Source organism: Macaca nemestrina, chromosome X (assembly GCF_043159975.1).
Source record: "Macaca nemestrina isolate mMacNem1 chromosome X, mMacNem.hap1, whole genome shotgun sequence".
In the NCBI taxonomy this organism is placed as follows: Eukaryota; Metazoa; Chordata; class Mammalia; order Primates; family Cercopithecidae; genus Macaca; species Macaca nemestrina.
The window spans coordinates 138,989,528-139,002,624 of record NC_092145.1 but is presented as its reverse complement, the minus strand read 5'-3'; the positions used below and the strand labels follow the sequence as shown (position 1 = coordinate 139,002,624).

The 13,097-nt window shown below is 39.9% G+C and overlaps 1 protein-coding gene across 1 annotated transcript in view; it reads right to left on the bottom strand.

The window, feature by feature from the left end:
• Positions 1–2,694: 2,694 nt before the first annotated feature.
• The window catches only part of LOC105478213 (small muscle protein X-linked), a 52,863-nt gene continuing 42,460 nt past the window's right edge, over positions 2,695–13,097 (bottom strand). Inside the window, exon 5 of the mRNA XM_011735343.2 lies at positions 2,695–3,117. The gene's annotated coding sequence lies outside the window, so the exon portion shown is untranslated. The remainder of the gene's footprint in view (positions 3,118–13,097) is intronic.

Genomic DNA, 13,097 nt, shown 5'->3' with positions numbered 1-13,097 from the left:
TGCAATCTTATTTTACGGCTGAATCCCCTCTTTTAATAATCGGCATATATATATATATATTTTGACAGTGTGATTTGCCTTCAGTGTAAGATCTAAACAAGTTTGGTTATTTGCGTAGAGAAAAAAATGAACTCAATACATGACCGCTAAGGATTTTCTTAGTCTGGCAACATCCTGGTGGGTTGCTTCCTGTCTTCGTGAGTGCTCTTTGTATGGCTTGCTGAATGAATACATGATTGCATATGAACATTATGGTAATATATCCTCCTTTGGAGAAGCACAGAAATGTAATTAATGGTATGTGAGGCAAAGAACTAGCGATGGGCCACAGATGCATACATTCAGCATCAGGTTAAAATCCCAAGAGAGCATCAATTATCAAGTTAAATGCAGTTTCTATTTCAAGCTAGATTGCAAAGCAATGGGATAATGCCAGAGGCCCTCAAAGGGAACTAATTTTAATTGATCAACCCATAGTCGTGGAATCCAAATAAGCCCTGTTCTAATCGCCAAAGGGGGAACCCTAATTCTAGGTCAGCTCAAGAATGTAGGAGAGGGGATTTCACAGGATGGCACATTAAAATTAGTAGTGTTCCTTACATAGGCCTGATCATAATGGGAGGCTTTTTGTAAATCCTCTAACTGCTCTAGTTAAAAATGAGGGATTCATTTGGATAATTATCACCTCCCATGCCCTGGGCGTAACTTAGAAAACTACTGTGTCATTCAGCTATTCAGTAAGTAACCTTGGAAACAAAGCTAATTACCTTTCAGTCTGCACTGTTGAAATGTAAAGATCATACAAAATGAGTGCTTGAGATAATTCTGGAGAGGCTTATGTGTTCCTAATGGCTTCTGCTCCAAACAGAGAAGCTTTCCAAGTGTCCCGCAGGTCCTGGACCCAGCAGGGCCTTCTTTCACTCATGCCTCAAGCACAATATAGGAAAATCCCATACATGGGGGAGGGGGAACAGAGAGGTATGGTTTTTTGTTGTGTTTTTTTTTTAAAGCAAGGTGATTTTCTGGACGAACATGCTTTGTGTTCCCCCAGCACTTAGCATATAGACTGACACATAGTAGGCATCCAGGAAATGTGGGTGGAGTGAAAGTTGTATTGTACTCAAAGACACTCTCCTTATAGTAGAGTATGATTATCATACCATTTACAATGTGCACACTAACAACTGGGTATGGTACCTTATGCTTATTCACACCAGAGTTGTTTCCCTCCTAACGAACCTTCATCTCTTTGTAGTTTGCTTCTCCTTCATGGAAAAGTTGCATGATTGGTTGTTTATAAACCTATAAGATAAATAAGGCTGTTTCCATGAGACATATGGGTTTTTAAAGAGCCATTTAGCATGGAATGTGTGAAGTTTGAAAATTATAACTTCATCGAAAGCAAAGACTGTCTTTTCCTCTATAGTGAATTTGAGCCTTAACAAAATACAATACATATTAAATTTAAAATTCAAAAAATCCATTGAATTTGTCTAATGACTTTGGTATGTATTGTGCTGCAAATTTGCCTTGGAAGACATTAAAATATGAAGACAATTTTTATAACTTTATACCAGAACTTAATTTTGAAACTGAACATAGATAATTTACATTAAAACAAAGTGAACACTGAGGTAAATTTGGTAACCCTACCCAACTACTCTAATCAGTATAGAGTGAGACAGTCTGAGGCAACCTAGCACCTATTCAGAACCTGTTTACCTCATCTGCTGACAGATTATTAGGCTGGCATATTTTGTTCTGATTGATATTCCCCCTGCCATATGTATATATTAGATATAGATGACCAGATAAATCACAGTCTGGTGAAACACATGGGACCTATGACCAGACAGGCACCTTTTTGGGAAAACTTAAACTCATCAGGCACTGCTGACTCTGTGGCCAGTCACATGTGTAGGCAATGATAGCCCTGCTTTTCGAAGCTGAGCTCTATGAAACAGAAAAGTGGGAGAGTAATTTACACTTGGGATATTTCAAAGTACATCTGACTTTTTACAATGGTTGACTCTGAAGCAAGGATCAAAGTCATTCAGCCTGAGAAACGACGTTGAGGTCTCTGCATACCAGGTAGGTGACATGCTTGCTTTTCAAACAGTGTGCTCTTGATAACCTGGTCCCTCAAATCTTCACACTGTGAAGTTGCCCAAGCCTTTCAGAAGATCATAAGACTCTAGAGGAGCACAGGTGATTCTTTTTGGTCTATGATAGTGTTGGACATTGATTCAGTTGACATAGAGACTCTCCATTATAGCAGCAGGAGACATGTTTCATCTTTGGACGGCTCTTCTCCTCTCTTGTTCTGTTTGCTCAGCTTTACTTTATTGTGCCTTATAATGAACTCTATTCCATCTGGGTGAGGGGAATTTCTAACTTATAATGAACTCTATTCCATCTGGGTGAGGGGAGTTTCTAAGCCTCTATAGATGTAAAATGCACTCACTGTAAAACTCTTCATCCTTGGAGGAAGAATATCAATGATATCCAATTCCTCAAGTGATATTTAACTTCATATGAGTGATCAGCCAGCCATGGTTTTACCCATGGTACTCAATAATTCAGAATGAGAGGCCCTCACTTAGGCAATATGGGATTGGGCTGACTCATATCTCATTTCTCTCCAGGTTAGGGAATATGTAGCTATCTGAAATATAAAAATTAATTTAGTCTAGATTCACATTTTACATTTAGTCAAATATTTATTTGAACTCATAAAAAGTTTAGTGACATAATTTAAAAGGTGAAGAACTAAAACGCATTCCAAATATTGACCAAAATACTCTAGGAAGTAGCTTGGGAAACTTTTCATCAAAATCATTAGACACATTGCCATATCACTCTGCATAAAATCATATCCCTCCTCAAAACCACACCCTCCAGGTGTTGAATTTATGGGCTAATTTGTTCTGTGAGATGCCAAAAATGAAGATAAAGTAAGAAATACAGCCAACTAGAAGGAAGAGATATAAATGTACAAACAGGTCATTTCTGCTAGAGTCTCAGGCGTTCAGGAGGTTCGTAATAGTCATACAAATATATAAAATTTTAGTGAGCTATTGAATCCATCTTCCTCCTCTTTAATTCTTCACATCAAGCCTGCAAAAGAAAAACCAAAGGAACCGTGAGTTTTTCCTGTCCAGTGTCATTAAGGCATAATTGACAAATGAAGATGGTATATATTTACAGTGTACAATGCAATGTTTTGATATATGCACACATACATTGTAAAATGTTTAAGTCACCATAATTAGCATATCCATCACCTCACATACTTATTTTTGTGGGGAGGACATTTAAGATCTCTTAGCAATTTTCAAGGATACGTTATTAACTATAGTCATGATGCTGTACAACAGATCTGATATGGTTTGGCTGTGTCCCCACCCAAAATCTCATCTTGAATTGTAATAATCCCCACATGTCAAGGGTGGGACCAGATGGAGATAATTTAATCATGGGGGTGGTTCCCCCCATACTATTCTCATGATAGCAAGTGAGTTCTCATGAGATCTGATGGTTTTATAATGGCTTTCCCCCATTTTGCTCTGCACTTCTCTTTTCTGCTGCCACGTAAAGAAGGACGTGTTTGCTTCCCCTTCTGCCATGATTGTAAATTTCCTGAGGCCTCCCCAGCCCTGCAGAATTGTGAGTCAATTAAAACTCTTTCCTTTATAAATTACCCAGTCTCAGGCATTTCTTCATAGCAGCGTGAGAATGGACTAATACGAGATCTCCAGAATATATTCACCTTATGTATCTGAAATTCTCTGTATTCTTTAACCATCATCTCCCCATTCACACCACCCCTCAAGCCCCTGGCAACCACCATTTGACTCTCTGCCTCTATGAGTTCAATGTTTTTAGATTCCACATATAAGTAAGATCATGCCATATTTGTCTGTGTCTGGCTTATTTGACTTAGCATAATGTCCTCCAGGTTATAAACCAATATGATAGGAACAAGTCAAAATTGAAGACCCCACTTTCACTTGAAAACTTCATCTCTCAATTCCATGAATGTAAATGAACTATGGGTAGATGCTGTGGCCATCAACTTTGGCTCTAGTGATTTAAGTAATTCTAAACTAAATTAGGATAGCTTCTCCTGAAGGATTAGAGTATAATGTTAGTCTTATGATTATGGCTTGTAAGACCACTGGTGCCTGAGGTAAATTTGCATTTATGGCTCCAGTTCTTCACCTCTCCCTACTGCCATGTAACTTTGTAGTTTTCTACCACTGTGGGTGGGGTATAATTCCTCATGCCTGAGTTTGGCCACACATCTTGCTTTGGCCAACAGAATGAGGCAGAAATGATGGTGTACCAGTTTTGAGCCTATGCCTCAAGAGATATCACATGTTTTTGCTTACTCTTGTATTTCTGCTGCTGCCATAACAAGGGTATGCCCAGGTTAGCCTTCTGATCCCAGAAGAAGGACAAGAAATATGTGGAGCAGAACCACCCCTGCTAAAGCACCCTAACCAGGCCCCATGTAGAACAGAGCCCCCAGATGACCTGCAGACACATCAGTGAGTCCAGCCAAGATCAGCTGAGTCCAACCTGTATCAGCTGAGGCCAAAACACATGAGTTAGAATAAGAAATTATCTTGTTTTAAACATTGAATTTGGGGGGTGGTTTGGTATGCAGCAATAGCTAACTGATATGGTGCCACTTCTTTTCAAAGCCCTTGTAATGCAGGGATTCTTGAACACTATTTACACATTTGTTTTCCATTAGTCTTTGGTGTCATTCCTTGTGTGTTTTACTTATGTGAATGAGCTGAATCTTTTCTTAAAAATAGAATGCTCACCTTTTTTTATTGCCAATGGCTGGAGAAAGAAAACTCCATAAACAAGGATCTTCCCCCTGGTGGGGCAGAAACTCTGGTTTGGCACCCTCCATAATCCTTGTTTTTCTCTACTACAAAGGCTGGTGAGCGAAATACTACACTCTATTTCTCAGTCTCTCTTACAGCTAGGGGGAGCCATGGGACCCAGTTCTGGCCATTGAGCCCGAAGAAGTCTACAGCAGAGATCTGTCTAAGAAAGCTTCCCTTTCTTGTATATTTCTTTAGAGATCACAAAGCCCATAGTGTCATTGAACATTTCTAGCATTGCTGTGATGCAGGTTGTGTTGTACTCACTGTTGAGATGAAATACATAGAGGTTCAAAAATCAAAGTAGGTAGCTCAAAGTCTCATAGCTGGTAGATAGAAAAACTGTGATTTTAACAGAGGTGTCCTGACTTTGGAGCTGTTTCTACTCCACTAACAGGGTATGGATGGTTTGTGAACCAGAGGAAAAAGTAGGAAGTTATTAATGATTGCAAAACTGAAAATGCTATCAACAGCAGTCAGCATAGGTTCTTGTATTTCCCCAGCATCTTATCTTATTATCAAAAGAACACAATATGAGATTTACTCTCTTAATACATTTTTAAGTGTATAATACATTATTGTTGACCATAAGTACAATGTTGTACAGCAGATCTCTAGAGCTTACTCATCTTGCTTGACTGAAACTTTATGCCTGTTGATTAGTAACGCCCCATTTCCCCCTACCCCCCTGGTAACCACCACTTCACTCTTTGATTCTACGTGTTTAACTATTTTAGCCACCTCATATAAGTGGAATCATGCAATATTTGTCCTTGTGTTACTGACTTATTTTACTTTGCATACTGTCCTCAGAGTTTATCCATGTTGTCACATATTGCAGAGTTTCCTTCTTATTCCAGGATAAAAATTCCAGTGTGTGTGTATCACATTTTCTTTATTCATACATCTACCAATGGACATTTAGGTTGTTTACTAATTTTTTTAAGAAATTATCAATTTTCAGTCCATGCCAGTCACTAAGTGGAGGTAAGACACCACCTCCTTCCCAGCCCATGGTTTCTAAGTGACTAGCAATTTCACAGCTTCATCCTGGGGTACCAGGATCCAGGCTCATCTCTGGTCATTCTCTCTTAGGTACCCTATACTCTGAGTTCACTAGACCACGTTTTGCTCCTGTAATGACAAGAGGCTTTGGGCCTCTCCCTCTTTGGTTATAACTTTTGACTAAAATCCCACCTCCCCATGACTCTCCATATAACATGCTGAATTGTGATTATTTGCTTATATGCATCATCTCACTCCTCTCATGTCTCCCACTATAGCTGCCCTGCCACTAGGCTGGGATCTTTTAAGGATATAAATATGTTCTATTCATTTTTACATCCCATTGCCTATCATGGCACCTGACACATAGCAGGGGTCCAGTGATTGATGAGTTGGACTACTGGAGAAATGAAAATAGGAAAAGAACTGGAGTTGCAGTTGTAGCCAAACCCACATTCTTCAATGTGAGGCAGCAGTAATGAGTGAAGATCCATAGATGCAGAAATCCAGGAGTGTTGGATTGATGTGCTATGTTTCTGCTATGCTGCCAGTTCTGCCCTAGGTTCCAGCTCTGGCCCCATGATGGCCAGGGTATGCTCTAGCCACTTTACTGCTATGGTCACTGTGCTGGATGACATATGGCCAGTCTCTCTGGCTAAGTAAGAGGCCCATGACAAGCTTCCCTTGAAGCCAAGGTATTCCTTGGGCTTCTCTGAGCAGCATGGAATGGGTGATGATCCATAGGAAATTGTCACTGAAGCATGTTTTATGAGGTGTGATTTCTCTCCAAGATGTGTCCAGACTGAGAAGCACCATCTGCAACCCAGAAATAGGTACCATTTATATGGCAGGCTTGACATGGACTCTGATAATCCTTTATCTGTCCCAGATACATAGGTGAAATTATGGCTATACTGAGAAACATAGAATGAGCCATTTGCATTGGAGAGCTGTAAGATATCCTTCACGACTGGGTTCAGCTTATAGCCCTCTCTGACTTTGAGACAGTTTTGTAAACAGAGAACTAATGAGTGGATAAAGAAAATGTGGTATATATACCCCATGAAAGATTACTCATCCATAAAAAGGAATGAAATAATGTCTTTTGCAGCAACTTGGATGGAGCTGGAGGCATTATTCTAAGTGAAGTAACATAGGAGTGGAAAACAAAAAATTGTATGTTCTCATAAGTGAAGCTAAACTATGAGTATGCAAAGGCATACAGAGTGATATAATGAACTTTAGAGCCTCAGAAGGGGAAGGGTGGGAGGGGAGATAGGGACAAAAACAGCATATTAGGTACATAGACACTACTCAGGTGATGGGTACACTAAAATCTCAAAATTCATCACTATACAACTCATCTATGTTACAAAAAAACCACTTGTGCCCCAAAAGCTATGAAAGTAAGCATTTTTTTAAAAATAGAGAAATCTTGATCCAGTTTTCCCAGACCACCATGACTACTGTGAGACGACTATATTTAGAAAAATAAATGCATGGAATTCTTAATATAACATTAGCCCCAGGGGAACTTTGCTCTTCCTCTTTATTTACTGCAGTTGAGAGCCAAGGGAGACCTGAAAAAAAACTGTGAAGAGGGGGAAGCTGGGCCAATGCTATCAGCCTGTGCTCACGTGGGAGTGGAGAAACAGCTGATGGTGGCAGTGCCAGTTTTGAGCACCTACTATGTGCCAGGCACTCCACCAACTGACTACACAGCTACCTTATTCAGCCTACAAAATAAACCTGATTCTTCCTTGCAGAAGGAGCCAGGCATGAGGTGACAGATGAAGCAGGAGCCATTGCAGGTGTCCTCGTGCAGATCACCCTGTCCCTCAGCTTCCCCCACTCCCGGGTCCCAGTATAATTCAAGAGGGCCCAACAAGCCTGGAAACAGGACGGCAATGATGGATAAGGTCAGATATAGTCCATCCCAGAGTCCAAAGTCCCCAGAGGGCAAGAATCTCCATCCTTGGCTTTGTGGGACTCAGCGTGTGCTCGGGATGCTGGCATGATACCAGAATACAAAAATTCGGGAATCTAGAGACCTGAGCTCCCTGCTCTGCATCAGGGCTCGAATTTAGAAATGAGAAACAATGGGAAGGGATCCAGAGCTAAAATTGCCCACACTGTAAAGCACTCTTGTTTGTCAGGGTGTTGGAATGCAAGTGTATTGGGCTGTCTCCAGGGCCACGCTGCTTTGCTGCCTAGACAACAGTTGTCAGCTATTCTCCTGTGCCCTGTTCTCCTGTAGGAGACATTTGTGAGAATGATGGGGAAGGTACAGCAACTAGCTGAAAAAGTCCTTCTGTAGCTACCCCACATACCTTTTGTACCCAGACCAAAAATGGCATGGAAGCACAACCTCTAGTTTACATTTGGGAAGGGTACATCTTGGCTGGTGTGGGGATGATACACCAGATATCTCCCTTGTGTCACCGTAAGTCCAGACTGAGGAACATGTGATGTTTACGCCTTGCTGTGACCCATTTATAGCTGTGTTACTCATAGTCGCCGTGGCCCCACATACATCATGTGGGAAATGGAGTCCACTCAACACTTGTCTGCACTTGGTCCTTTAACCACACACTCGGGGGCAGTGCAATGATTACTTCCTCCTACATGGTGCTAAATCATAGAGCCATAAACACAGTGACACTCAAAAGTACTTGAGAGAAGGCAGTGCCTCATGGTCTGGTTCCATATGCAATGGCCAACCATGCACCCAGAGCAAACTGGTTAAAGCTCTGGAGTTCCTTAGAGTGCATCAGAAATAAGACAAACACCTAGCATTTGTAAAGTCTTCTAGAGTTTACAGAGCACATTCACACATATTGTCCCTTGTACTCATCAGGACCACACCCTAAGGAAGGTGGTGCAAGCTACAACTAAGGTTTGTAAGGAACAACACACACCCAAGGTCAGAGAGGCACTCAGCCTGGAATTGCACCCAAACAACTCCAAACCCAAACTCTTTCTTTTGTCCCAAACAGGTACTCGTAAAGTCAGAGAAATAAAACTCTAAGTAAAAATTAGGAACATTTTTTCCTAAATTGTGAAACATCCACCAAAGTTGCCTTTGCAACTCATAAAGCCTTTGGTGGTTAAAGTGAAAATTGAAATGCTTCTAACAATAACTGTATAAAAACAGGGAAGAAGAGGAAGGCACAAAGACCAGAATATTTGCCTTGGTCAAATCCTGCACCTGAAATCCAGATTAAAGTAGTGTTAAGTGCAGGACCTGGAGAATTCAAGTGACCTTAAAGAAAAGGCAAATTGCATATCCAGGTTGAATCTCATTAAAATATTTTTTATTAATCCTATTGTATTGAGAGTTTGTTATATTGGATATCAACTCAGAGTTAGGGGCTGGCAACTGAGATACAACATTTGTTTGGTAAGATCTTGGTGGAGAAAGGGGCATCATCAAAGACCAGTCACCATAGGCAGCTCCAGATTTTGTGGGAAATTTCTCTTCATCCATCAGAACATAGTCCTCCCTGTCTCAAAGGGGCTACTGACTTCATTGGAGAAATATTGACCCAAGATTTCCCTACCAAGGCAGAGTTCAATAACATCTAGAAGTAGACAAAGTGATAAATAAGCCAAGGAGACTGCTGTCTTAACCAAGAGGTTCTCAGCTTTTCTAAAGATGACAAAATCTTTCTATATTGTTTATGCCTTGGCATTCAAGGCCTAGAGACAATGGTGATTATATCAGAAGTACCAAGAATCCTCCTACAACTGTCCAGCAATGATCTGTGGCAGCCAGGGGTTCCGGAGCAACCAAACGGAAAACTAATTTTTTTGACATTTAACTAACAGAGCATGTGAAACAAATGTAGGCCTCCCTGCCTTCTTCCCATAATGCATTCCTGGAAAGCACATTGTCATAGAGATCACCTTAAAGCTGATTGATTGTTTTCACAGTCACAGTGATGGTAATGAGTGGTCCAAAGACTCAGTAGTCAGATAAAAAGATGGCCTTTGATGTATTATTAGGCAAAGATGTAACTATAAGGCTTTATAATCTTTTAAAATAGTAAAACTTTTTCAAAGACAAATGGAACTAGAGTTTTGGTATTGCTCCTCATTTTAGAAATTAGGAAATTGAGATCCAGAGGGGTTGAGTCACTTGTCCAGGATCACACAGCTAGCTATTGGCTGATCCAGGATGAGTTTTGGAGCTCTTTCTGCTACACCAAATTCTTTTGAAAAACTTGTAAAAATTAGCATACATGTATTAGTCTGTTCTCACACTGCTAATAAAGGCATACTCAAGACTGTGTAATTTATAAAGAAAAAGTGGTTTAATGGACTCACAGTTCCACGTGGCTGGGAAGGCCTCATGATCATGGTGGAAGGCAAAGGAGGAGCAAAGTCATGTCTTATGTGGTATCAAGCATGCAAGAGAGAGCACGTGCAGGGGAACTCCCCTTTATCAAACCATCAGATCTCATGAGACTTATTCACTATCACAAGAACAGCATGGGAAAGACCCACCCCCATGATTCGATTACCTCCCACTGGGTCCCTCCCGTGACACATGGAAATTATGGGAGCTACAATTCAAGATTTGGGTAGGGACACAACCAAACCATATCAATAAGTAATCTGTACATATTGACAGTACATTAGAGGCACACATTAACAACTGATACACAGAAATGTATCTGTAGTGTACCAAAACGTTGACTTAACAAATATTCATGCATTTGTTCTAATGAACACCAAAATTTCACTTAAAAATATTTCTTGCCTTCTCAGAATCTAGCAGTGTTTCTAAAAATACTTTATATAGAGTAAAATGCTCAAATCTTAAGTGAACTTGATAAATTTTTTACCATGTATATACCCATGTAAGGCCTTTATTTTTACATAGCTCTTAAATACTACTGTATATGCCAGCAAATCCATGAGGTTTTGTTCATTTGAGAAATACTAGTTTCAAGAGATGATAAAACAAGTTTTCCTTTGAAAAGAAAGGGAGAGGAAAAGAGGGAGAAAAAGGAAACCATCAATCATCAGATAGATTGAGAAACACTGGATTAAGCAAAGATAAACAACCTTCTTAGTTTAAGGGCTCCTTGGAACTTTAAATATACAAATATATAGTGTGTGTGTTGGGTGTGGGGACCATACCATTGTATCATTTTCAAAATTCACTCAATCACTGAAGCATTTTTCCAGTTTTATACTGTATAAATTATTTATCATTCATTATATCACAAATAGTATTCATAGCATTTCATCAGGTGGCTGCACCAGAGTTTGCTTAATTGGAATCCTATTATTGGACACTTAGGTTCTTAATCAATTTTGCTACCATAAATGAACACAACCTTTTCCATGGGAACATTTTGTTTAGAATGGACTTCCATCAAGACACGACTGGATTGGAAGAGATATAAATCCACAATGACTGGGAATTTCTCCATTTATTAACCCCCCCAACCCTCATCATTTATACTACTGTGTGCCTGCTATACAGAAGATACTCAATATTTTTTGAGAATGTGCATATGTCTTTTTCACGATCACTTTCCTATTCATCTTTGTGGATTTACTTAAAGGAAAATCAGTAACTGTTTTCTTGAGCACTCCATTGATTTCTACTGAAGTTGCACATTTTCTTAGGCTTCTCTACTAATTATACATCCACTTTTGTGAATTGTGAGTTCATTTCCTTTGTCTATTAAGGTGTTACCATTTTGCTTTCCAATTTACACGGGCTCTTTCTATAATTATATATTTCATGCAAAACAATTTTCTTGATAGAGTTTGCTATTTAATGTTTGGTTGTTTTTTTTTTCAAGTACCTTTTTTTTAATTATCAAGAATTTGAGGGATGATTTTGATGGCTCTTGTTTTAAAAGCTACCCGGGGAAGTTTAAATCAATGCCTTCGTTTTTTCCTCTAAATCATTCCAACCATTATTTTAAAAGCTACTTATATCCAAATCTTACCTTTTGAAGCTATCATCAGATGACTTAATTTTATAATCTTAAAAGAGATGAGGCCAAATAAAGAAGGATGTTTATGGAAAGGAAGAAAGCATAATTGATTTGGAGATTTGAGATCTTGTTTATAGGCTGTTGTAACTCACTCTGCTCTGTGTGTGTGTGTGTGTGTGTGTATGTATGTATGTACATGCACACGTGCGTGTGCTGATGGGGGTTTAAACCACCTAGAATGGGAGTTCAAACATGGCCGCACATTAAATCTCCTGGAGGGAGTTTTTTTCACCATCCCAAAGCCCAGGCTGCCCCAAACCAATTACATCAGAGTCTCTGGAAGTGCGATCAGTAATTTGTAAAGCTCCCAGGTGCTCTGATATGCAGACAAGATTGAGAACCAAAGCCTAGAAGGGCTTCTCAGTCTTCAACATCCATATGAATCCCTGGGGATCCTGTTAAACTGCAGATTCTTACTCAGGAGGTCTGGGGAGAGGCCTGAGACCACACATATCTAGTAACTACCCAGGGAATGCTGTTGCTATTGGTCCATGGACCACTTGAAAATGAAGGTTCTAGACCAGTAGTTTTCAATAGAGGGAGAGAATGATTTTTGCCCCCCACCCCGTGGTGAGCATTTGGCACCATGTGAAGACATTTTTTGTTATCACAATCAGGAAGGGGAGGGTACTATTGGCATTTGGTGAGTAGAGGCCAGGGATGCAGCTAACTATCCTAGCATGCCCAGAACGGCCCCAGTGACAGAGTTGTCTGGCCCAATTGTCAATAGTGCTGAGGTGGAAAAAAAAAAAATGCCAGTTTAGAGACAGCTGTTTCTGATGAAAGAAAATGATCTCTTGGACTCTGGAAGGGGAACATCATATACCGGGGCCTATCATGGGGAGGGGGGAGGGGGGAGGGATTGCACTGGGAGTTATACCTGATGTAAATGACGAGTTGATGGGTGCTGACGAGTTGAAGGGTGCAGCACGCCAACATGGCACAAGTATACATATGTAACAAACCTGCACGTTGTGCACGTGTACCCTAGAACTTAAAGTATAATAATAAAAAAAAAAATCCACTGTCCCAAAACAGAATATGTTGGCTTATTTTTATATTTGCTTCAGGTCTTTTTTGTTATTGTCAGTTTGTTTTGGAAAATAAAACTGGAGTAAAAATTAAAAAAAAAAAAAAGAAAAGAAAGAAAATGATCTCAAACCTGAGCTAGAACAGA